Genomic DNA, 22,539 nt, shown 5'->3' on the forward strand with positions numbered 1-22,539 from the left:
AATATATCTTTTTGTAGAATACCTTTGCATAAAACAGACTTGCCAAACTCATTTATTTATTATAATTCTCTTAAAAATTTTTTTTCTTTAATTTTATTGTTGTTCAAGTACAGTTCTCTGCCTTTTCCCCCCACCCCAGCCTAACCCCCAGCCCTCCCCAGCTCCTTCTCATTTCTACCCCTCCCCCCTATTAGTTATTGTCCATTGTCCATGTGTCCTTTATAATTGTTCCTACAAACCGTTCACCCTTTTCCTCCTGAAATTCTGCCCCCCTCTCCCCTCTGGTCACTGTTGGGTTTTTCTCAATTTCAGTGTCTTTGGTTACATTTTGCTTGTTTGTTTGTTTTGTTGATTAGGTTCCTGTTAAAGGTGAGATCATATCGTATTTGTCTTTCACCACCTGGCTTATTTAGCTTGGCATAATGCTTTCCAGTTCTATCTATGCTGTAGCAAAGGGTAGGAGCTCCTTCTTTCTTTCTGCTGCATAGAATTTCATTGTGTAAAAGTACCATAGTTTTTTGATCCATTCACTTACTGATGGGCTCCTAGGTTGCTTCCAGGACTTGGTTATTGTAAATTGTGCTGCTGTGAACACTGGGGTGCATAGGTTCTTTTGGATTGGTATTTGAGGGTTCTTAGGATATAATCCTAGCAGTGGAATTGCTGGGTCAAAAGGCAGTTCCATTTTTAGTTTTCTGAGGAAATTCAATACCGTTTTCCATAGTGGTTGCACCAGTCTGCATTCCCACCAACAGTGTACTAGGGTTCCCTTTTCTCCACAACCTCTCTAACACTTGTTGTTTGTTGCTTTGTTTATGATGGCCATTCTCACCTGTGTGAAGTGGTATCTCATTGTGGTTTTAATTTGCATCTCTCTGATGGCTAGTGATGTTGAGCATCTTTTCATATATCTCTGGACCCCCTGTATGTTTTCCTTGGAGAAGTGTCTGTTCAAGTCCTTTGCCCATTTTTCAATTGGGTTGCTTGACTTCTTAGAATGGAGTCATGTGAGTTCTTTATATATTTTGGAGATCAAACTCTTGTCCAAGATATCATTGGCAAATATGTTTTCCCATACTGTTGGTTCTCTTCTCATTTTAATGCTGTTTTCTTTAGCCATGCAGAAGCTTTTTATTTTGATGAGGTCCCATTTGTTTATTCTTTCCTTTATGTCCCATGCTTTAGAGGATATGTCTGTGAGGATGTTGTTGCATGGAATGTCTGAGATTTTCCTGCCAATGTTTTCCTCTAGGACTTTCATGGTGTTTCAACTTATATTTAAGTCTTTTATCCACCTTGAATTTATTTTTGTATATGGTGTATGTTGGTGATCGAGTTTCATTTTTTTGCATGTAGCTGTCCAGATCTCCCAACACCATTTGTTGAAGAGTCTGTTTTTGCTCCATTTTATGCTCCTGTGTCCTTTGTCAAATATTAATTGACAGTAGAGACTTGGGTTTATTTCTGGGCTCTCTGTTCTGTTCCATTGGTCTATGTGCCTGTTTTTATGACAGTACCAGGCTGTTTTGATTACAGTGGCCTTGTAATACAGTTTGATATCAGGTATTGTGATCTCTCCTGCTTTGTTCTTCTTTCTCAAAATTGCTGCAGCTATTCGGGGTCATTTATGGTTCCATATGAATTTCTGAAATGTTTGTTCTATATCTGTGAAATATGTCATGGGTACTCTAATAAGGATTGTATTGAATTTATAAATTGCTTTGGGTAGTATGGCCATTTTGATGATGTTAATTCTTCCAATCCATGAGCATGGTACATGCTTCCATTTGTTTGTGTCTTCCTTAATTTCTTTCTTCAGTGTTGTGTAGTTTTCTGAAATCAGATCTTTTACCTCCTTGGTTAGGTTTATTCCTAGGTGCTTTATTTTTCTTGTTGCTATATCAAATGGGATTTTTTTCCCTGATTTCTGTTTCTGCAGTTTCGTTGTTTGTGTACAGGAATGCCTTTGATTTCTGAATATTGACTTTGTATCCAGCTGTTTTGCCAAATTCATTTATTAGGTCAAGTAGTTTTTTGGTGGGGTCTATAGGATTTTCCATGTGCACTATCATGTCATCTGTAAACAGTGACAGTTTCATTTCCTCCTTTCCAATTTGGATGCCTTTTATTTCTTTTTCTTGTCTGATTGCTGTGGCTAGGACTTCCAATACTATGTTGAATAGGAGTGGCGAGAGAGGGCATCGTTGTCTTATTCCTGATCTTAGTGGGAAAGCTCTAAGTTTTTGTCCATTGAGTATGATGTTGGCTGTAGGTCTCTCATATATGGCCTTTATTATGTTGAGCAATGCTCCCTGTATTCCCACTTTGCTGAGTGTTTTTATCAGAAATGGGTGCTGTACCTTATCAAATGCTTTTTCCACATCTATTGATATGGTCATGTGTGTTTTGTCTTTGCTTTGGTTTATGTGGTGTATTATGTTTATTGATTTGCGAATATTGTACCATCCTTGCATCCCTGGGACGAATCCCACTTGATCATGGTGTATGATCTTTTAAATGTATTGCGGTTTGCCAATATTTTGTTGAGGATTTTAGCATCTCTGTTTAGCAGCAATATTGGCCTGAAGTTTTCTTTCTTTGTTGTGTGTTTATCTGGTTTTAGGATTAGGATGATGTTAGCTTCATAAAACATTTTGGGAGTCTTCCATCTTCTTGAATTTTTTGAAATAATCTGTGGAGGATGGGGTTAGCTCTCCCTTAAATGCTCTGTAGAATTCTCCTGTGAAACCGCCTGGTCCAGGGCTTTTGTGTGTTGGAAGCTTTTTGATTACTGTTTCAATTTCATCAGGTGTTATTGGTCTGTTCAGGCTTTCTGCTTCTTCATTGAGTTTTGGAAGGTTATATTTTTCTAGAAATTTGTTCATTTCATCTAGGTTTTTACAGTTCTTGGTATATAGTTCTTCATAGTAATTGCTTACAGTCCTTTGTATTTTGGTGGTATCAGTTGTAGTCTCTCCTCTTTCATTTCTGATTGTGTTTATTTGGGTCCTCTCTCTTTTTTTCTTGATGAGCCTGCTTAAGTGCTTGTTGATTTTGTTTATCTTTTCAAAGAATCAGCTCCTGGATTCATTGATGCTTACAAATGTGCTTTTAGTCTCTATGTTATTTAATTGTGCTCTGATCTTGGTTATTTCCTTCCTTCTACTTGCTCTGGGCTGTCTTTGTTGTTGTTCCTTGAGTTCTTGCAGGTGTAGGGTTAGGTTGTTTATTTGAGATATATCTATTCTTTTTAGGTAGGCCTGTATCGCTTTGAACTTCCCTCTCAGGACTGCCTTTGCTGTGTCCCCTAGGTTTTGGATTGTTGTGAGTTCATTTTCATTTGCTTCCAGAAACTTTTTGATTTCTTCCCTAATCTCATTCTTCACCCATTCATTGTTTAATAGCATGCTATCCAATCGCCATGTTTTTGAGTGTTTTGGGTTTTTTTTCCCTGAGATTTGTTTCTAGTTTCAGTCCCTTGTGTTCAGAGAAAATGCTTGATATGATTTCAGTTTTCTTGAACTTGTTGAGGCTTGTTTTGTGTCCTCTCACGTGGTCTATGTTTGAAAATGTTCCATGTGCATTTGAAAAGAATGTGTATTTTGCTTCTTTGCGATGAAAGGCTCTCTCTATATATACAGTTAAGTCCATTTCATCTAGGGCATTGTTCAATGCCACAATATCTTTGTTGATATTTTGTTTGGAAGATCTGTCCATTTTTGACAGTGGGGTGTTAAAACCCCCTACTATAGTTGTGTTGCTGTCAATATCTTTCTTGAAATCCTCCAAGATTTTCTTTATGTATTTGGGTGCTCCTATGTTGGGTGCATATATATTTACAATGTTTATGTCTTCTTGATGGATTCTTCCCTTGAGTATTATGAAGTGACCTTCTGGGTCTCTCTTTATGGCCCTTTTTTTGAAGTCTGATATGAGTATTGCTACCCCTGCTTTTTTTTTCCTGTCCGTTTGCTTGGAAAATTTGTTTCCAGCCCTTCACTTTCAGTCTGTGTAGGTCTTCTGTCCTGAGGTGGGTCTCTTGTAGGCAGCATATGTGTGGGTTATGGTTTCTTATCCATTCAGCTATTCTATGTCTTTTGACTGGAGCATTTAATCCATTTACATTTAAGGTTATTATTGATAGGTACTTATTCATTGCCGATTTTTTGTCCGTGTTCTTCTCTCTCTATCTCTTTTCCTTCCTTTCCTGATAGCAGCCCCTTTAGCATCTCTTGCAGAGCTGGTTTGGTGGAGCTGTATTGTTTTAGACTTCTTTTATCTGGGAAACTTCTTATTTGGCCTTCCATCTTGATTGAGAGCCGTGCTGGGTAAAATAGTTTTGGTTGCAGGCCTCTGGTTCTCATTACTTAGAATATTTTTTTGCCATTCTCTTCTGTCTTGGAGTGTTTCCATTGAGAAGTCAATTGCTAACCTTATTGGGGCTGCCTTGTATGTTAGTTCCTGTTTCTCCCTTGCTGCCTTTAAGATTCTTTCTTTGTCTTGGAATTTTGCCATTTTAATTATGATGTGTCTTGTAGTGGGCCTCTTTGGGTTCCTCTTGATTGGGACTCTGTGATTCCTGGATTTGTGTGGCTTTTTCTCTCATCAAATTAGGGAAATTTTCCACCATTACTTTTTCCAACAGGTTTTCTATCCTTTGCTGTTTGTCTTCTCCTTCTGGTATCCCTATTATACGGATATTATTGTGTTTCATGTTGTTCTGCATTTCCCTTAACCCCTCTTCATTGTTTCTGAGCCTCTTTTCTTTTTCTTTCGCATTCTGGGTGTTTTTTTCTACCTTGTCCTCCAGTTGGCTAATCCAATCCTCTGCTTCATCAAGCCTGCTTTTGATTCCTTCTACTCTGTTCTTCAGTTTCAAAATTGTATTCTTCATTTCCTCTTGGTCCTTGTTGATAGTTTCTATTTCCTTTTTCATGTTGATATAGTTTGCAGTGAGTTCATTGTAATTTCCCTGTAGTTTTTGGTAATTCTGTATGAGCTCATTAAGTTTCCTTATAACCAATTCTTTGAGCTCATTATCTGATAGTTGACTTGCCTCTTTTTCATTTAGCATCTGAGACTTCCCCCTTTCCTTTCATTTGGGGATTGTTTCTTCGTCTTTCCATTGTTTGTGAGACTCTTCTTGTTAGCCTCTGCTTCTTAAGTTGCTCTGTTCTGACCCCCTGGGTTTTTGGTGTAAAATTCTGTGATAGAATACCTGTGAGATTCAGTGGTACAGTCTCCTTGATCTCCCGATCTTACTGATCTTGGGCTGTGGTTTATGTTGGCTCTTTGTACGTCTTCGGTTTTTGGTTCTTTTTGGGTCTTTCTTTGGTGGGTCTTTCCGTCCAGCTGTTTATCGGAGGGTCAGTCTGTCCCCCACCTCTTGTTTTCTGTTGTGCAGGTGTGGGCAGGTTGTGTTGGAGCTGGTTCTTCCAAGTGTACAAGGTTTTGAGGCTTTTCTCTTGCTCTTGTTCAGTTGTTTGTTCTTAGTAATTTCTTCACTATTTATTTGTATTTTCAGATAGGTCCTGGGTTGACTTAGTGTGACTTCCACTCCCTCCTTCACTTTCTTCTGTTCTTATCTGTTGGTGTTTCCTTTGTTGGTGGGTTTCCTCTTCCAGGAGGTATCCTGGTGCTCCTGGCTTCTACCTACTCTTTTTTATGGTAGGCCTCCTCCGAGCTATGGGTTTGCACGCGGAGCCTTCCTTAATTTGCACTCTCCCCAGTGCCTGTGGTCTCAGTTCCCTCCTAGATGAGGTGTGGACACTCCCCAGTAGATGCTCACAGTCCCCAGTCGATGCACACACTTCCAGGACGGGAGGGTGGCGGGGGTGAGAGGAGACTGGAGATGTTGCTGCAGGGGAATTCCCCAAAGTGCCCCTGAGGGTCTTTTTCTTTTTGGGAAAATCCTCCTGCTCAGTCCTGCAGCTACCTCTGTACAAGGAAGGGCCTGTCCTTTCACACAGCCCACCTCTCCAGCTAGACTGGGGACTGTCCTGGTCAGGGTCCCACACCGCCCAACTCTCAACTCTTCCAAGCCAGCTCCCACGGTCTCCATGGGTTTACCACTTCGTCCTTATTCCACTCCCTGCGACTTCAAGCAACCAGGTCTCTCACGGTGCTGCTCAAGCCTTGTTTGGCAGGGGAGGGAGCCGTTATCCCAGCTCTCTCCCAGGAGTCCTGAGGCAGACCTGGCAGGTGCAGGCCTGGGTCTGTAGTCGCCCTGGTCCCCATGCTGGTCCCAGGGACCTTTTTGTCCTGAAACAATCCCCTTACCTGCTGTTTTTTCAGTGTCCTCTATACTTTTTGGTCTCCTATCTTCATAAATGCCAGGGTGCTGTTGGCTGTTAACTTTGCTCCTCAGTAGATTGGGTAGGTGTTTCACCCAGGTGCAGAGGGAAGTTGACTCCGCTCCCACCTATCTCGCCGCCATCTTAAAAAACTCTCCTCCTTTTTTGAGGGACAAATACCATATATTCTCACCTTTAACTGGAACATAATCAACAAAAGAAAAAAGCAAACAAAATATAACCAGAGACATTGAAATTAAGAACATTGTAACAATAGCCATAGGGGAGTGGGGAGAGGATAGTGGGAAGAGGGGTCTATAGGAGCTACTATAAAGGACGCAAGGACAAAATCAAGGGGGAGGGTAGAGGTGGGGGAGGGAGGTGGGACTGGCTGGTGTGGGGTGGAGGGAAGGGGAGAAAATGCAGACAATTGTAACTGAATAAAAATAAATAAATAAATAAAATAAAATAAAATAAAAAAACCTCTCCTCCTTTTTCCTTTTTAATCAAACCTTCTACCTCCTAAACCTCCCCCCACTAGCTGTCATCCTGCTCTCCATTTATGAGTCTGTTCCCATTTTCCTTGATAGTTCAGTTTGTTCATTATTCAAGTCTACTGAATTACGGGTGAGTAGAGTTTAGGAGTAGATCAAGTTAAAATGCTGTGAAGTGCCCTCGCTGGTGTAGCTCAGTCTCAACATACCATTTTAGATTTAGCATTGTTATTCTTACTGATATTAGGATTATCTATTGTTTTCAGTAACATATTTGAGGTTATAGTTTGGTTTTATAAAAAGTTGTATTTTCAAATTTATTTTTCTTTTGTAAAAAGTTATTTTATGGTTGTTCAATTATAGTTGTCTGCATTTACCCCCCACCACTTACCCCCAACCCATCCATCTCCACCTCCCTCCCCTGCTTTTACCCCCCTTGGTTTTGTCCATGTGTCCTTTATAGTTGTTCTTGAAAACCCTTCCCTCTTCACCCCATTATCCCCTCCCACCTCCCCTCTGGTTACTGTCAGATTGTTCACAATTTCAATGTCTCTGGTTATATTTTGCTTGCTTGTTTGTTTTGTTGATTAGGTTCCAGTTAAAGATGAGATCATATGGTATTTGTGCCTCACTGCCTGGCTTACTTCACTTAGCATAATGCTCTCCAGTTCCATCCATGCTGTTTTGAAGGGGAGCTCCTTTCTTTCTGTTGTGTAGTATTCCATTATGTACATGTACCATAGTTTTTTGATCCACACATTTACTGATGGGCACTTAGGTTGCTTCTAGTGCTTGGCTATTGTAAATTATGCCGCTATGAACACTGGGGTGCACAGGTTCTTTTGGATTGTTATTTGAGGGTTCTTAGGGTAGGGTATAACCACAGTAGTGGAATTGACAGGTCAAAAGACAGATCCATTTTTAGTTTTCTGAGGAAATTCCGTACTGTTTTCCACAGTGGCTGCACCAGTCTGCGTTCCCACCAATAGTGCACTAAGGTTCCCTTTTCTCTGCATCCTGGCCAGGACTTGGTGTTTGTTGATTTATTAATGATGGCCATTCTGACTGGTGTGAAGTGGTATCTCATTGTGGTTTTAATTTGCATCTCTCTGATGGCTAGTGATGCTGAGCATCTTTTCATATGCCTCTGGGCCCTCTGTATGTCCTCCTTGGAGAAGTGTCTTGTTTAAGTCTTTTGCCCATTTTTTAATTGGGTTGTTTGTCTTCCTGGAGTGGAGTTGTGTGAGTCCTTTATACATTTTGGAGATCAAACCCTTGTCCAAGATATCATTGGCAAATACGTTTTCCCATATAGTTGGTTCTTTTTTCATTTTAATGCTGTTTTCTTTAGCCATGAAGAAGCTTTTTAATTTGATGAGGTCCCATTTGTTTATTCTTTCCTTTATGTCCCTTACTCTAGGGGACATATTAGTGAAAATATTGCTGCGTGGAATGTCTGAGATTCTCCTGCCTATGTTTTCCTTTAGGACTTTTATGGTGTAGTTTATTTACTTAAAAGTTGTGTTTGAATCTATAATTTTTACCTTAATTTTGATTTATTTTAAGATAAAAAGGCTTTTTTCTAATTACACAATAAATGAATGTCAGCACATGTAAAAACACAGACAATAGGAAATTGTAGAAAATCATGTCTACAAAAATTTTCTTTTTTTCTGAGTAGAAAAAACATTTTACTTATACTCTCAACATTCATTACTAACCTTTTCTTGCATATTCTTTTTTCTTCTATTTATGCATATATATAGCTATCAACATTCATAAATAACATTTTGCTGTATATCCTTTTTTATATTCATGTACATACATATTCATATAGTAATCTGTGTCTTTATGTTAATGGAAAAAATGTATATGCTTTATTAGCCTCCCCCACACCCAGTAAGTATAGGCTGTGGACATCATTCTTGTTGATAAGTGTGGGTATATATCACAATTATAATGACTGCATTATATTCTGTTTTGTGGTTGTACCCTACTCACTCCAATATTGATGAGCCTTTGGATGTTTCCAGAAACTTGCCATTATAAACAATACTTCAGTGAACATTTTGTACAATGAGCTTTACCCACTTGTTCAACATTTTGTTAGTATAAAATAGAAGTAGAATTTTTGTATCAAAGGACATGTATATTTAAAATTTGGAGTTATGGAATAGAGTATCTCTAACTTTTTGCTTATACTTTTTCATGTTTTTGAATTTTTTCATAAGTGATATAGGGAATAAAGAATTATTAAATTGCTGTCTGGAAAGATTGTGCTATATTTCAATGAATGAGCTCCTGAGTTCTCATGTATGTGAATATTTTAAATCTTTGCTAAAATGTTATCTTGTATTGAATTGTGAATTGTTGTATGAGCATTTTAAAAATTGTGATATTGGCACTGGCCAGGTGGCTTAGTTGGTTGGAGTGTTGCTTTTGTAGAACAAAAGGCTGAGGGTTCGATTCCCGGTCAGGGCACATGCCTAGGTTGAGGGTTCAATCCCTGATCTGGGTATGTACAGGAGGCAACTGATTGATGTTTCTTTCTCACATTGATGTTTCTTTCTCTCTTTCCCTTCCTCTCTCTCTAAAGTCAATACATATACTCTCAGGTGATGATTAAAAAGAATTGTGATATTGAACACATTTTTAGCTTATTTGCTTTTTCTGTTTACTCATTTGTAGATATTCCATTTATTTTTGTGGCCTATTTTTCTATTTTTTTCTTAGTGATTTGTTGGAGCTCTTAAAATCCATCTGAAATTTATTTTATTGTAAAGTGTGAGTTAGGGATTCAATGTTTTTTTTTTTAATATCTACCCATTTCTAATATCATTTATTGAACTGTTTATTATTTCTCTATTGACTTGAACTGTCACATATCACATACTAAATTTTTCTGTAAACTGTCATCTATTTCTAGATTTTCTGTTGTTCATTGATCTACCTATTATTCCTGTGTCATTTACTATTTTAATTTTTACATTTTTGTAATATTTATATATTACACATGTTAAACCTATAGGTTATTAAGATTATTTTATCTTTTGAAAGAAATTTAAAAATAATTTTTGAAATCATCTCAAATTTAAATTATCTATTTAATATGAAAATTAACATTCTTGACCTTATAATATTTCTCTTTAGGTTTTGTTAGTTTCCATATTGTATATATGAAGTACATGGTAAATACTTTCTTTTTTTTTTTTTTTTTTTAGAAGAAATGTTCCTCTGGCCAGCAAAATTATTCTGGGAAGCTACTCTGAGGTAGAATATGCAAGAAGGAGGCTTTGAATTGTAGGCTGATGTGTAGACTTGGCATAGTGCCTGTCCCAGAGATCTCTGACGGTTGAAGGGCAGGGGTAGGATCAGTGTACAGAAATGGTAGGATTTAGAATCTTTTAAAAGGAGCTCTTTTAGCATCAGAACCAATAGGTTTTGAAAGGCTAAAATCTGAGTTATTAAGGCATGCTACTTAAATGAAAAATGAAATGTGCATTATCTTTGAAACCAAGATTGTGAATTTGAGTGCTACCTTTGTGAATATTTAATCCTATTAAGTTTCAGGGTTTTAAAAAAATATATAAAATGAGGATAGTAATCCTGACACGGAGTTATTATGAGGATTTAATGAGAAAGTAAGTATCAATTGAACATTTGTAGGCCTATAGAATTTACTTAATAATGTCTAGTCGTCTTCTTCTTCTTCTTCTTCTTTTTTTTTTTTTTTAATTTTGAAGTCTGTAGAAACCAGAGTTGATAGGGACGACATCTAGGGCTTGGATTTGAGTACTGGAGATTTCCATGCATTTCTTTCATCTCACAGAAAAAAAGGCAGTGGTTTTTTTTCCAATGCTGGCTGGCACGAGAGCAGCAATGTAGGGCAGCAGTTCTCAACCTTTTTCATCCCACGGCACACATAGACTACTAAAATTCTGTGGCATACCAAAAGATATATTTATTGATGATCTGATAAAAATAGGTATAATTTTGATTGATTTACAATAAATAGTAATAGTAACTACTTACCATTTTTCTCCAAAGCGACTTTTTAAAAAATCAGGTGTATATACTTGTATATAAGGATTTCTGGTACCCAAAATTAACCAATTAGTTGAAACCTTATTATGTGACATGACCAATAAGGTGCAACTCTATTACATGACCTTTATATGAAGTCTGTCCAGAAGATACCCAGCCATGTACTATGAAAAATAGAGACGTTTACTGAAGACGATACAAGATACAAGAAACATTGTACATAGAAATAATGCCTCAGTCCCCTTCAAAGCAGGCACCTTGGCACCTCACACAGTTCTCCCAATCACCATCAACTGCCCCATCGTATTTTCCTGAATCTCATCTAGGGTCTGAAATCTCTTCCCTTTCAAAGGTGATTTTAGTTTTGGGAAAAGCCAGAAGTTGCAGGGAACCAAATATGGGCTGTAGGGGGCTGAATCACCTGGGTGATTTGATGTTTCACAAAAAAAGCAAAAACAAACAAAAAAACTGCCTGAGATGTGAGGCATGAGTGGGCACGTTGTTGTGATGAAGCTGCCAATCACCAGTTGCCCCTTGCTGCAGCCTTCTGAGTCATGCAAATAGTTTCCACAGAGGAATGTTCAAGCTTAACTCAAAATTTGATGCAGAATTGTTGCTCTACTTACACAGTCATTTTGAATGTGAAGGATACACAGTACACATGCTCACTCAATGGCGTCTAATGCCACCACTGACTAGTACAGTGAAGTTGTCGTTGTTCACACATATGCATTCCAGTCCACTCTCCTTGGCTGTCAGGTTACATTGATGTCATGTAAACTGTTCTCATTGAATTAAGAATGGCTGGACATTTCCCAGACAGACTTCCTGTTTATGGTTCAAGATAGGGCGTTCACAGTGGATGGTTATTGTTGTGTTGGCTATTGTCATTTTTTATTTGACAGTCTCAGGGAAAAGAGGTCAGTGCCCTGGCTAAATAGTCAGGTATTGCACGTTTTAAAAATTCTTGTGGCACAAGTGTGCCACTTTTGGCACTCTGTTTGAAAATAACTGGTGTATGGAAATGAGATTTATGTAGCATGTAGCAGGGTATTTTTTCTGTGTATATCTACACACACCACCACCACCACCACCACCACCAACCCTCACAAGCTGTCCCATCAATCTCATTGTAGATCAGAAAAAGAAGGTGAAATTAGGAAAATTCCAGTATATGAAGATCTAGGAATTGGCGGTTGATAGGATTGAGGGAGATGGGATAGTGCTGACACTGGAGAAATGTATTTAAAAATATAGGAATTTAAACCTTTTCTGTTTTACAAAATGTCTTTTCTCAAATGAGTTAAACAGGAGAGTGAAGTAACAAAACTGACATATCACAAGAGAAGTGAGTACTAAGCATACCATTTTGCAGACGAAGTAACAGGAGACATTGATGTTCCTCCTAGAATGGACATAAGCACAGTAACTGGAAACTCTGGCTTAAAATGAAAGCTCTGTCACCAATTTGTCATGTGATCCTAAGTGAGTGATGTGTCTGTTTCCTTTTCTGCAAATCTGGAAGCATCTCATCCTGCTACCCCTGATATTTTACCTTAGGAAGAGAGGCCATCTCTGAGAGATGCTAGGCCAGATTTTATCTGGACTTTACAGTGAAGTCTTTAAATTGTTGTGGAAAGTATACAATTCTCCATAGGATGAGCAGAATCTATTTACACGATTCTCTTAATTTGTTTCTGCACAGGACCGTGTTAGGTCTGGGAAGGACTAATGCATAGTGTATGACAGCTCTCCATGGATATGCACTGTGTAGTTATTGAGTGTGATGATAGGGTAGCATTGCGAAGGACACAATTCTAGGGTAATGTACCCTTAAGACACTCTTCTTAAAGAGTGGGTGGTTACATTAGCTACCAGGTCATCTGTGTAAATTGTGACTTGGGCGCATTTAAACAGAATCTCAGGGAAAAAGCAAAAAGGAAATTATATTTATGGAAGGGATAGCCCATCTAGGAAGCATTTTCATATCTCTAATCCTTACAAGAACCTTGGGTGGTAAATGATAATATGCACATTTTCTATGCATATTCTTTATTTCAGAAAATGAGATTATATAGTTTTATAATCTGATTTCTTTACCTAACATATTTTGCACAAAGTTGTACTTATTTGTCTCCTTTCTTAGGCTGTGAACTCCTTGAAGTTACTAGCTCTACTTCATTCACTTTTGTTTTTCCAGTGCTTAACATGGTGCTGGGCATAGAGCAAACATTCAGTAAATGATGAGTAACTAGGATTTACTCTGGGAATTAGGACTCTTAGATAATTAGCCTGTAGTCATCAGATCTTCATTTTTCTCCTTTTCTTTTAGCACCTCCCCCCTTTTGAATTATTATGACAAATTGAGAAGTGCTTCAAAAATATCAAGTGCTACATACATGCAATGTAGCCAAGTTCAGACTATGTTGAACCTGCATTCACATAAATTATTCTGGTCTGAATCCAGTTGATAATTCAGCTGTTATTTTTATAATCTCATCCTTAGTACATATTTGCACAACAGGCGGTGTCAACTCATCTGAGTTACTTGGTGTTATTTGCCTGATACTCTAAATTACAGAGCTCCATTACTGAGGTCATTGTTTGTGGTTAAGAGGGAGTAGTACTGAGAATGGTGAATGAGTTTCTTAAAATGAGTATCAAAATGGACCCTCTTTAGAAGTCTTTACATTTATCTTGATTTAAGTACCTAGAACAAGTACAAAAAAACAGTCCTGACTCATTTGTTTTGTCAGTTTACCCTACAGAAAATAGTAGACTGAATTAAAAAATGCATGGGTGTAGAAAATTAGTACTTATTTGTGAGGTTTTGTTAAATGATTACTCCTTAAATGTTCTGCCAGTTTATTTTGTGAGCAGGACTTTGGGGAAGAAACTCAGCAGGGATTGAACCCTTTCTTCTTTCTGGATACGATAATGCACTGCAAATGTTGAGACTATTCTAACTCTAATATTTATCTTACAATGAACCCAAGTTTAGTAATTCGAGATCTGGGGGTGTGCTTTATTGTTCTATATTCCCAGAGATCCCAATTCATGCTGTACATCCTGTGGACTCTCAGACATGTTAATTGAATTGCTGCTGAGCTCTCAAATTAAAAACAAAAACAACAACAAAAAACCACCATCCTGAAATACCAAGACTTAATTTTTAAGTTAAATTCCATGTCGAGTTTCTAATTCTTCTTTACATTGAAGAAAATGTTTTATTAAAAAAATAGGTATGGCAAAATCATTGAGAACATCTTCAGTAAGATTAAACACTTTATAGAGTTACAAAATTTTCATATTTGCACAAAAGTTTTTGTGAACTTATCCACATTTAACACATTGGCCCTTTGACCCAGCAGTTCCTGAATTTTAGTGAGCATAGGAACTACCTGGGGGCTGTGCTTTAAAATAGATGTTTAGGCCATACTTTCAGAATTGCTGAATCAATAGATCTGGATGGGACCCAAAACTCTTTAAAAAAATTTTTTTAATGAACACCTCAAGTAGTTCTGATTTAGGGAGTCTGAGGATTATGTTTTGATAATCACTTTTTTCTCCAGTCCTAATTACACAAGACCTTTTTTGACTGTTGTTACTAAGTTGATACCGTATATGTCTGAAATCGGATAGGCTGCAAGAAAAAAAGATATATTAAAAACACCAAAGCAACACCAAAGAAGTATATATTGCTAAGAAAAGCAGAGGACATGAATGAAGAGCTAAAAGAGAGCAAGTGTACTGAGTGAAAAATTACAAACAAAATTCCAAATTTCTTTTTCACCTACTGCCATATTTATTTGATTCTGGTCAAGTGGCCTTGCTGCTTTATGTTGTATAAAGTGTAAAGTTAAGAAATATGCGGAATTTGTCTGTAGTCAAGACCTCAAAATACAAGAGTTTTGGGGAGTTAAGTCACGTGGTGTTTCTGTAAATAGGGTTTGGAAGTTTGTGGTCTGTAGTTTGGTCTTGGTTCATTTCATTGCAATAAGCTGCTTTTGTAAAGTGGAAGACATGCTGTCTTCTAAGTAATCTCATTTACTTTTCATGTAGACACTATTTTTATACTGACCATCCTTATTCACTGACAGATCTTCATTGTTATTTCAGGAGAACAGTAAAGTGTTGGTGCTTGTGAAAATGTATTAAATATTAGGCAATTCTTTCTCTGATTCACCATTCTGCTACACATGCGGGCAAAGGTGAACTGGTGGGTCTAAGAAATTCAACATTATTTCTTCCTCTTCCGACACAGAAATACCTTGATTTTGACCCTCTATAATGTGTTAAAGAAGGCTTAGGAAGTGTTACATTAAAATGTTGATAAAATATAAAACTGCATAATCATAGAATGTTAGAATCTTTAGAGGGAAAAGGTATAGCAGTTCTTGAACACCATCTACAGCTGGTCCGGCTTTAACAATCACCTGTGGAGCTTTTAAAACATGTAAACTCCTGGCCCGCTCAAGGAGATATGGTTCAGTAGGCTTGGGGTGGGGCCCAGAGATTTGAATTTTATAAAGGCTTTCTAGGTGATTCCATAATCAGCTAAGTTTTGGTACAATTTTTAGCTCAATGTAACAATGCTTTCTACAACATCCTGACAGAGAGTTATCTAGACTTAACTTTGACAACTCCAACAGCAGATCTCTGTTTTATAAGGCAATTTATTCCATTGCTTTTAAAGATTTGTCTGGACTAAGCTAAAATCCATCACCTTGTAATTCCCACCCATTAGTAGTCTTCCTTTTGGAAAGAAGAAAGAGAAACTAAACTTTCAATTAGTAGTTACTGTGTTACACTCACTATGTTAGATATTACCTCTTTGTGGGCTTGAAAATATTAAACTAGTTAGTTTCCTAAACTGCAAAATGGATTATCAGAGTACATGTAAGCAATTATCAAAATGTGGTTGGTGGACACATGGGGACCCCTGAGGCCCTTTCAAGGGGTCTGAAAAGTCACGCAAACTATTTTAATCATAATACTAAGATGCTATTTGCCCTTTTCACAGTGTTGACATTTACACTGCGGGTACAAAGCAATTTTGGACAAAACTGCTGGTACCTTAAACAAATCAGGGCAGTGACACCACATTGTATTAATAGTCATTGAGTTTTTTTAATCATCACCACTCAGGAAAAAAAAAGCTAGTTTAAATTAATAATATTGTAGATGAAACATTAAAATAATTTATTTTATTAATTCTTGATCTCTGTGATAAAATGGGAAGTATACAGAAAGCATTTATGCTACATACCCAAGGACAATGTTTACCTTGAGGAAAATCATTTGTGTGATTGAATTGCAAGTTGAACTAACTGCATTTTTTTTTTTTTTTCATAGAACATCCTTTTTGCTTGAAAGAATGGCTAACAGACACACAATGGTTATTCAGACTTGGATGCTTGGCAGACATATTCTAAAAAATGAGAAAAGTGTCTGTGCCATTGTAAGAAAATCAACTGACACTGTTTGTTGTCATTAATAAAATTTGAGCTTTCAAGAGAAAATTAGTTGTTTGGAAAACTGGTATCTACCACCCTGAGCTTGATGGCTTCCCAATCCTTAAAGCTTTTCTGATAAGATTGGTAATGATATGAACAAATTTGATTTTTAAAAATATTGAATAATGAAATATGTCAACATTTCAAAGATCTGCACAACACAGTGAACTGGTATTTCCCAAATGAACCGATACATTTTGCAAAATCATGTATGGGTAAAAGATGAATTTAAAAACCAGTGGGAAAGCCCTGGCTGGTGTGGCTCAGTGGATTGAGTGCCAGCCTGTGAACTCAAAAACCAGTGGGATTTAAAATAACAGAATATAGCCCTGGCTGGTGTGGCTCAGTGGATTGAGTGCCAGCCTGTGAAATGAAAGGTCACCGGTTCGATTCCCAGTCAGGCACAAGCCTGGGTTGCAGGCCTGGTCCCCAGCTGGGGGTGTGTGATAGGCAGCTGATCGATATGTCTCCTGCACATCGATGTCTCTCTCCTCTTTCTCCCTACCTCTGCTTCTCTCTCTAAAAATAAATAACATCTTTAAAAAAATTAAAAAATATAAAGTAACAGAATATAAAAAGTTCATTGATATTCAGGTTTCAGATTACATGTTGTAATTAACCTTTGAGAAACTATTGTCAAATTTTGATGCAATATCAAAGAATAGCTACAATTATGTGGAAAGGCTACTAAAACACACTACCTCTTTCTAACTTCATATTTGTGTGAAGATGGATATTTTTCACATACTTCCACCAAATCAACATATCACAGTTTGAATGCAGTAACACCTATGAAAATCCACCTGTCTTTTATTAAACCAGGCATTTAAGAGATTTGGAAAAATACAAAACAGTGCCTGTCTTCAAATTTTTTTGTTTTGGTAAATATGCTTATATTTTAAAAGTATGTTATTTATGTTACCATGTAAGTGATTTTTATTTAATTATATATTTTATTTTAAGTGAATTAATAATTTTTTCCTGATCTTTAGTTTCTAATATGACAAATATTGGTAAATGTAAGCATAGCTTTTTGGGACTCTTAATTTTAGAAATGTAAAGGAATCCTGAGACCAAAGAGTTCAATGATTTCTAAAGTTTGTTCCAACTAACCATCTTTAGAACATGCAACCATTTTAATGGTTCCTGTAAAATTTCTTAGCCAATCTCTTCAGCATACTTGTCAATGTCCCTTCTAAATGGTGGTCCTCAGTACTGAAATTATATTGAAGATGTAGGTTGAACAGCATAGAATAAATAAATAGGCTACTGTGAGTAGGCTTTAATAATAACTATTTTTAGAGAGTTTTAAAATAGGAGAAATTCTTCTTTTTTAAAGAAATAGGTTTTGTTCCATGAAAGCAAAGTTTTGGACTAGGTAGTATCTTAAAGTATCTTTCTTGACACCTCAGAAATACTCTTAGTTTTGCCCTAGAAAATATAAATGTCAATAACTAAACCCTAATTTTTCCATTCACTATAGTGGTGTTCTCATTATTAGCAATTGCATTTTTAAAATATTGGGCATTAACTTATTATCAGTTCCTTTCATATCTCATTTTTTATAATCAATTCAAATTCTACATAAACTAATCCAACCACCCATTTGATGCTTGAACCTTCTTGCTAAAGCAAATTAAAAAAAGAAATGAGGGTAAAAAAAGAAATGGGTGTGGCTTAGAGTCAGCTTTAAGCAGGATTTAAAAATTTAGCTTGAAAGCTTTTAAAGTCTAATTATACAGGGAGATGGCAGTGTTTTTATTTGTTGTTTTCCTTCAACCTATTACCTATTTTGGGGAGAGTGGGACATGCTTTTGTGAAAATGTTTATGGTTTCTTCATTTGATGTCAAGATATTTGTTTGAAGTTGCCTTGTAATTCAGAGGTTTTTGTCTGTGCAACTAATATTAATATTTGGCTTTTGCTGCCAGATGAATAGCAAGTTAGCCAGATTTGGGTGATTACTTTTGAATGTATAAGTGATATACAGAATTTAAAAAATAGCTTTATTGTTTGGGGACAAATTAGACACATTAAATATAAAAATCTCAATCGCCAACTCATTAGTATAAGAAAGTAAAAATAAGCCTGTATTTCACTCAATGTTAATATTTTTGCTAAATTATATTTTACTTTGTGAAAGGTGTGTGTGTATATACATTTGATTTTCTATAAATTTATTGGTTCTTATTATACATCTTGCTTTTTTATTCAATAATATATTGTGGCCATAATTTTATATCAGTAAATATAGGTTTATATTATAATTTTTATTGATTATAGGAATAATGTTATATGTATATGTCATAATTTACTTATCCAGTTAGTAACTTATTTCCAATTTCTGGCTGTTATAAAAGTGCTCTAATGAACATATACCCATTACAGGTATATATCTTTATTATTATTATTATTTGCAATTAGTCCCAAGAAGAATTTTTGGAAGTAGCATAGCAAACTTAAAGGAGATTGACATTAGAAATTTTAACACGTATTGTCAAATTACCATTCAGAAAAGTTATACGCAATTTATAATCTCATCAATGGTACATGAAAGTTTATTTTTCCACATCTTCACCAGTACTATTTTTTGACCAATTAACAAAATATTTTGCCAATTATTGTAGGTGAAAATATTTTATTTACATTTATTTGATGACCAAATAATCAGAAGCATGTCGCCACCATGGTTAGATATAGTAATCTGTGGCATGTTGGATTATTGATTGAAAAATTCGTGAGAGGAAAGACCATATTTATTTATTTGTTCTTTTAATTTTTAAATTGAGGTATAATTAATATAGTATAGTTTTAGGTATCCATTATAATGATTTTATTTATTTAAATTTTTTTGTGTGTGTTCAGACTGTTCAGTGCAATCTCTATGTACTTGATGAATGATTGAATGAATAAGCAAACAGAAAAATGGAATGATCTATGGTTCTGAGGATTCATTTTACTTAACAAATTGTGATTTTTCTAGAACAGATGGTGATTTGTTTTTTTCTCTGTTTTCTTCTGTGCTGCCCTCAGGACAAAAGTGGCCACTTTTATTTTGGAAATGTCTTCTCAGCTTAAACTTCTTTAGTTCTCAAAGATGTAGCTTACTTCAAGTTGTGTGCTAATTTGTATGTATGTATGTATGTATGTATGTATGTATTTATAAAGATTTTATTTATTTATTTTTAGAGAGAAGGGAAGGGAGGGAGAAAGAAAGGGAGAGAAACATTGATGTGAGAGAGAAACATCCATTGGTTGCCTCTCACATGCCACCAACTGCTGACCTGGCTCGTAATCCAGGCTCATGCCCTGACAGGGAATCGAACTAGCAACCTTTTGGTTTGCGGGACAAAGCCCAACCCAATAAGCCACACCAGCATACCAGTCAGGGCAGCGTGTTAATTCTTGTGAGTTAATTCTTAACTCTTTGCCTGTTGTAATATGTTGCTTGTTTATTCCTAAATTCTCTTCAGAAAGAAGTATGTATTAAATTCTTTTTGTTATAATAAAGAACTCTGTGATCTTACACTTTTTAATTGTTTGTTACGAAACTCACTAATAGTATAAATCAGTTGAAAGTGAGATTCAGAGCTGCTTTTAACCTATGTATCAATATGACAAATGAGATTTATCGACTTCTTATTAATGCACATTAAAATATTATTTACTCTGGAATTTGAATTGTCCTAAATTTAAAATATTTCCAGAGTTAGAGATCTTAACTCTTAGAGTCTAATGATTGGGGGGAAAAAAAGCTACACATAGCCACAATGTATTCTGCATGCACTTTATTTTATCTCCCAACATTTAAATGCAAATGAAGGAATGAGCTGTATTGTATTATGTTGCATAATTTCAATTCATGCTTTAAAAAAATGTTTGCTAGAAGGATAAGGTGTGATTACTTTGGAAATGTACAAGTACTTAAAAACCCTTTTGGATTCTTCCAGAGTTTAGGCTTTGGATATACAGCATTTTGCTATAGATTTAGTTTGTGGATAACTTCAAAGCTATAATTTATCTTTCAAGGTAGGATAAAATATGAGAAAAACTTGTAAGAGAACCAGTATGCTTTGCTGGCCTTGCATAGTACACAGAGTGTGTCCACATAGGGTTGTGTGATGTCCCAGATAAAACTGCTCTCCTGGATCCTAAGACATCAGAAAGCCATAAGAAGGAGAAGGATGTAATACCAAAAATAAGTGACAGAGCTACCTTCCCCTGGCCAGACTCTCCAGTACTTCTCGCATTTGTGGAAGTAGGCATTACAGAGTTGCTGGAAACTGGATTGGGGAAGGCCTGAGACACCATTCCTTACAAAGAGAAGGAGGTCTGGTGAAGAAACCTAATGGGTATATTCACCATTGCTACTTAAAGCTGTCCAAAAGCCCAGGACAGATTCATTATCTATCAGCCCTACTAGAAAATACAGTAAATTCTCTGGGTCTTTTAGGAAGAAGCGTATTTTAGGAGCTAGAGAAGGGCTGAGTTAGGTATTTATTTTGTATCTCAGCTTATTTCAGGTGCCATACCTAATATATTATGGCCATTTGTGCTATAAGTGCAACATTGGGAGTAGTAGTTCCTACAAATGATGTTAATCAAGATTCTTTTTTTTTTTTCAGAATGAATTTTATTTAAATCTAGTTAGGTAACTAGGTTAACTAAGCTAGATATTTACTGGCCATATTTTTTAAAAAATGAGGATTGAATCAAACCAATCCCTAGAGTCTAAGAAAGTTTCTGACCTAAATTAGGAACCTAAGCTCCATTATTATTTTCAGTTGAACACTGCTTATAGCCATCCTCACATTTGGGAAAGAATATAGCCTTTGCAACAACGTTTCTTTGTTTTCATGGAACTAAAAATGTGCTGTATTTAGACCAAACAATAAAAATAAACTACCAAACTACCTTCTAATGCATGGGGGTTCTGGAGAGAGGAAACCATAGATATTTAGAGGCATAAAGTGACTCATTGTGCTAGTTAAACTTTTTACAAGGCTAGCCCTGTGTGTGAGAGTTGCATCTGTTACCTCTTCGGCCAGAATTAAAGTGTGTGCAAGCAAAAGAATTTTGGGTTGAGTTGTAGCTCATACAGACTGCATTGTATGCATTGTGTGTAACCTAAGAGTCTAAATGGGTTCCACACTCTAGGTAGAACAAAAACTGCACCCTTTCATGTTTGTTCCACCTACAAGGTATTCTTGTTGAAGGCAACCAAGATATTTTCTGTGAAGCTAATTCATTTTAACTTGTAGACATAAATTAAACATGTTTTTCAAATGTAATTTGTAAGCCTTTAGTTCTCTTTTTTAAACAGACATTTTTTCTTTTGTTTTTACTTATGCTTTTAAACACCAACTTTATTACTGACAATTTTTTAAAACTATAATGGCTGGAGATATTGTATTCTTAGCAGTAGAACAATGAAATAATTGTTTCTTTTGTTATTACCATCTTAGAAAAAGTTGTTAGAGTAGATGGGGACAACTGCCTGAGTCAAAAATAGCATGATTTGTAGTCAGAATGTATACTTCTTTAATAAAACATATAAAGGCTATTTACTTAACCTTTTCATTTCATTTTCTGTCTAAATTTTCAGGTCACTTTCATGAATTCAAAGGCAATTTACCAGTGATTTCTGGGTGCTGGGGCTGATTTTTTTTTTGCGTATTTGTAAGTATTGGTTTATTTATTACTCTTCTCATTGTGTAATGAAAGTAATAGTTTGTAAACAAGTTCTTAACTCCTTTTGCGTGTGAACTTTTATTAGTTTTTTCGTGGTTTTAAAGTGTTATTTTGTGTGTGTGTGTGTGTTTTCTTAAGGAGAATATAGAAAAAAATTCATCTGATGAGAAAAAAGCCTCAGTGTGTTGTGATTTCCATTGAAACAATGCAATGGCAAGGCCCATTACAGTGAGCTGAACGAATAAATACCTTACTTTTTGAAGATGGGGCTCAATTGTAGGAATGAATTACCTTAAAGGGGGGGTAGTCTATATGCACATGAGTAATTTACCCTGGTAAATTCTTACAGTTTTCTGCTGGTCTGGAATGAAAAGCACCCTGTGCCTATGCTCACAGAAAAGATGTGAGATGATACAGATTTCAAAGAGCTACCAGTATAGGAGGGTTATGTGCTAAGGAACTAAAGACTCATTTAGTGAATGTATAACGTATATCAGATTAG

The 22,539-nt window shown here is 36.1% G+C and overlaps 1 protein-coding gene across 5 annotated transcripts in view; it reads left to right on the top strand.

The window, feature by feature from the left end:
• The window catches only part of SOX6 (SRY-box transcription factor 6), a 597,341-nt gene that overhangs the window by 99,551 nt on the left and 475,251 nt on the right, over nucleotides 1-22,539 (top strand). For 4 of the 5 annotated variants that reach the window (XM_053924605.2, XM_024558829.4, XM_053924606.2 and 1 more), the window contains one exon: nucleotides 21,952-22,025. The exons of the other annotated variant lie outside the window; for it this stretch is intronic. The gene's annotated coding sequence lies outside the window, so the exon portion shown is untranslated. The remainder of the gene's footprint in view (nucleotides 1-21,951; nucleotides 22,026-22,539) is intronic. 5 annotated transcript variants of the gene reach the window in all.

Source organism: Desmodus rotundus, chromosome 5, assembly GCF_022682495.2.
Source record: "Desmodus rotundus isolate HL8 chromosome 5, HLdesRot8A.1, whole genome shotgun sequence".
Classification (NCBI taxonomy): domain Eukaryota; kingdom Metazoa; phylum Chordata; class Mammalia; order Chiroptera; family Phyllostomidae; genus Desmodus; species Desmodus rotundus.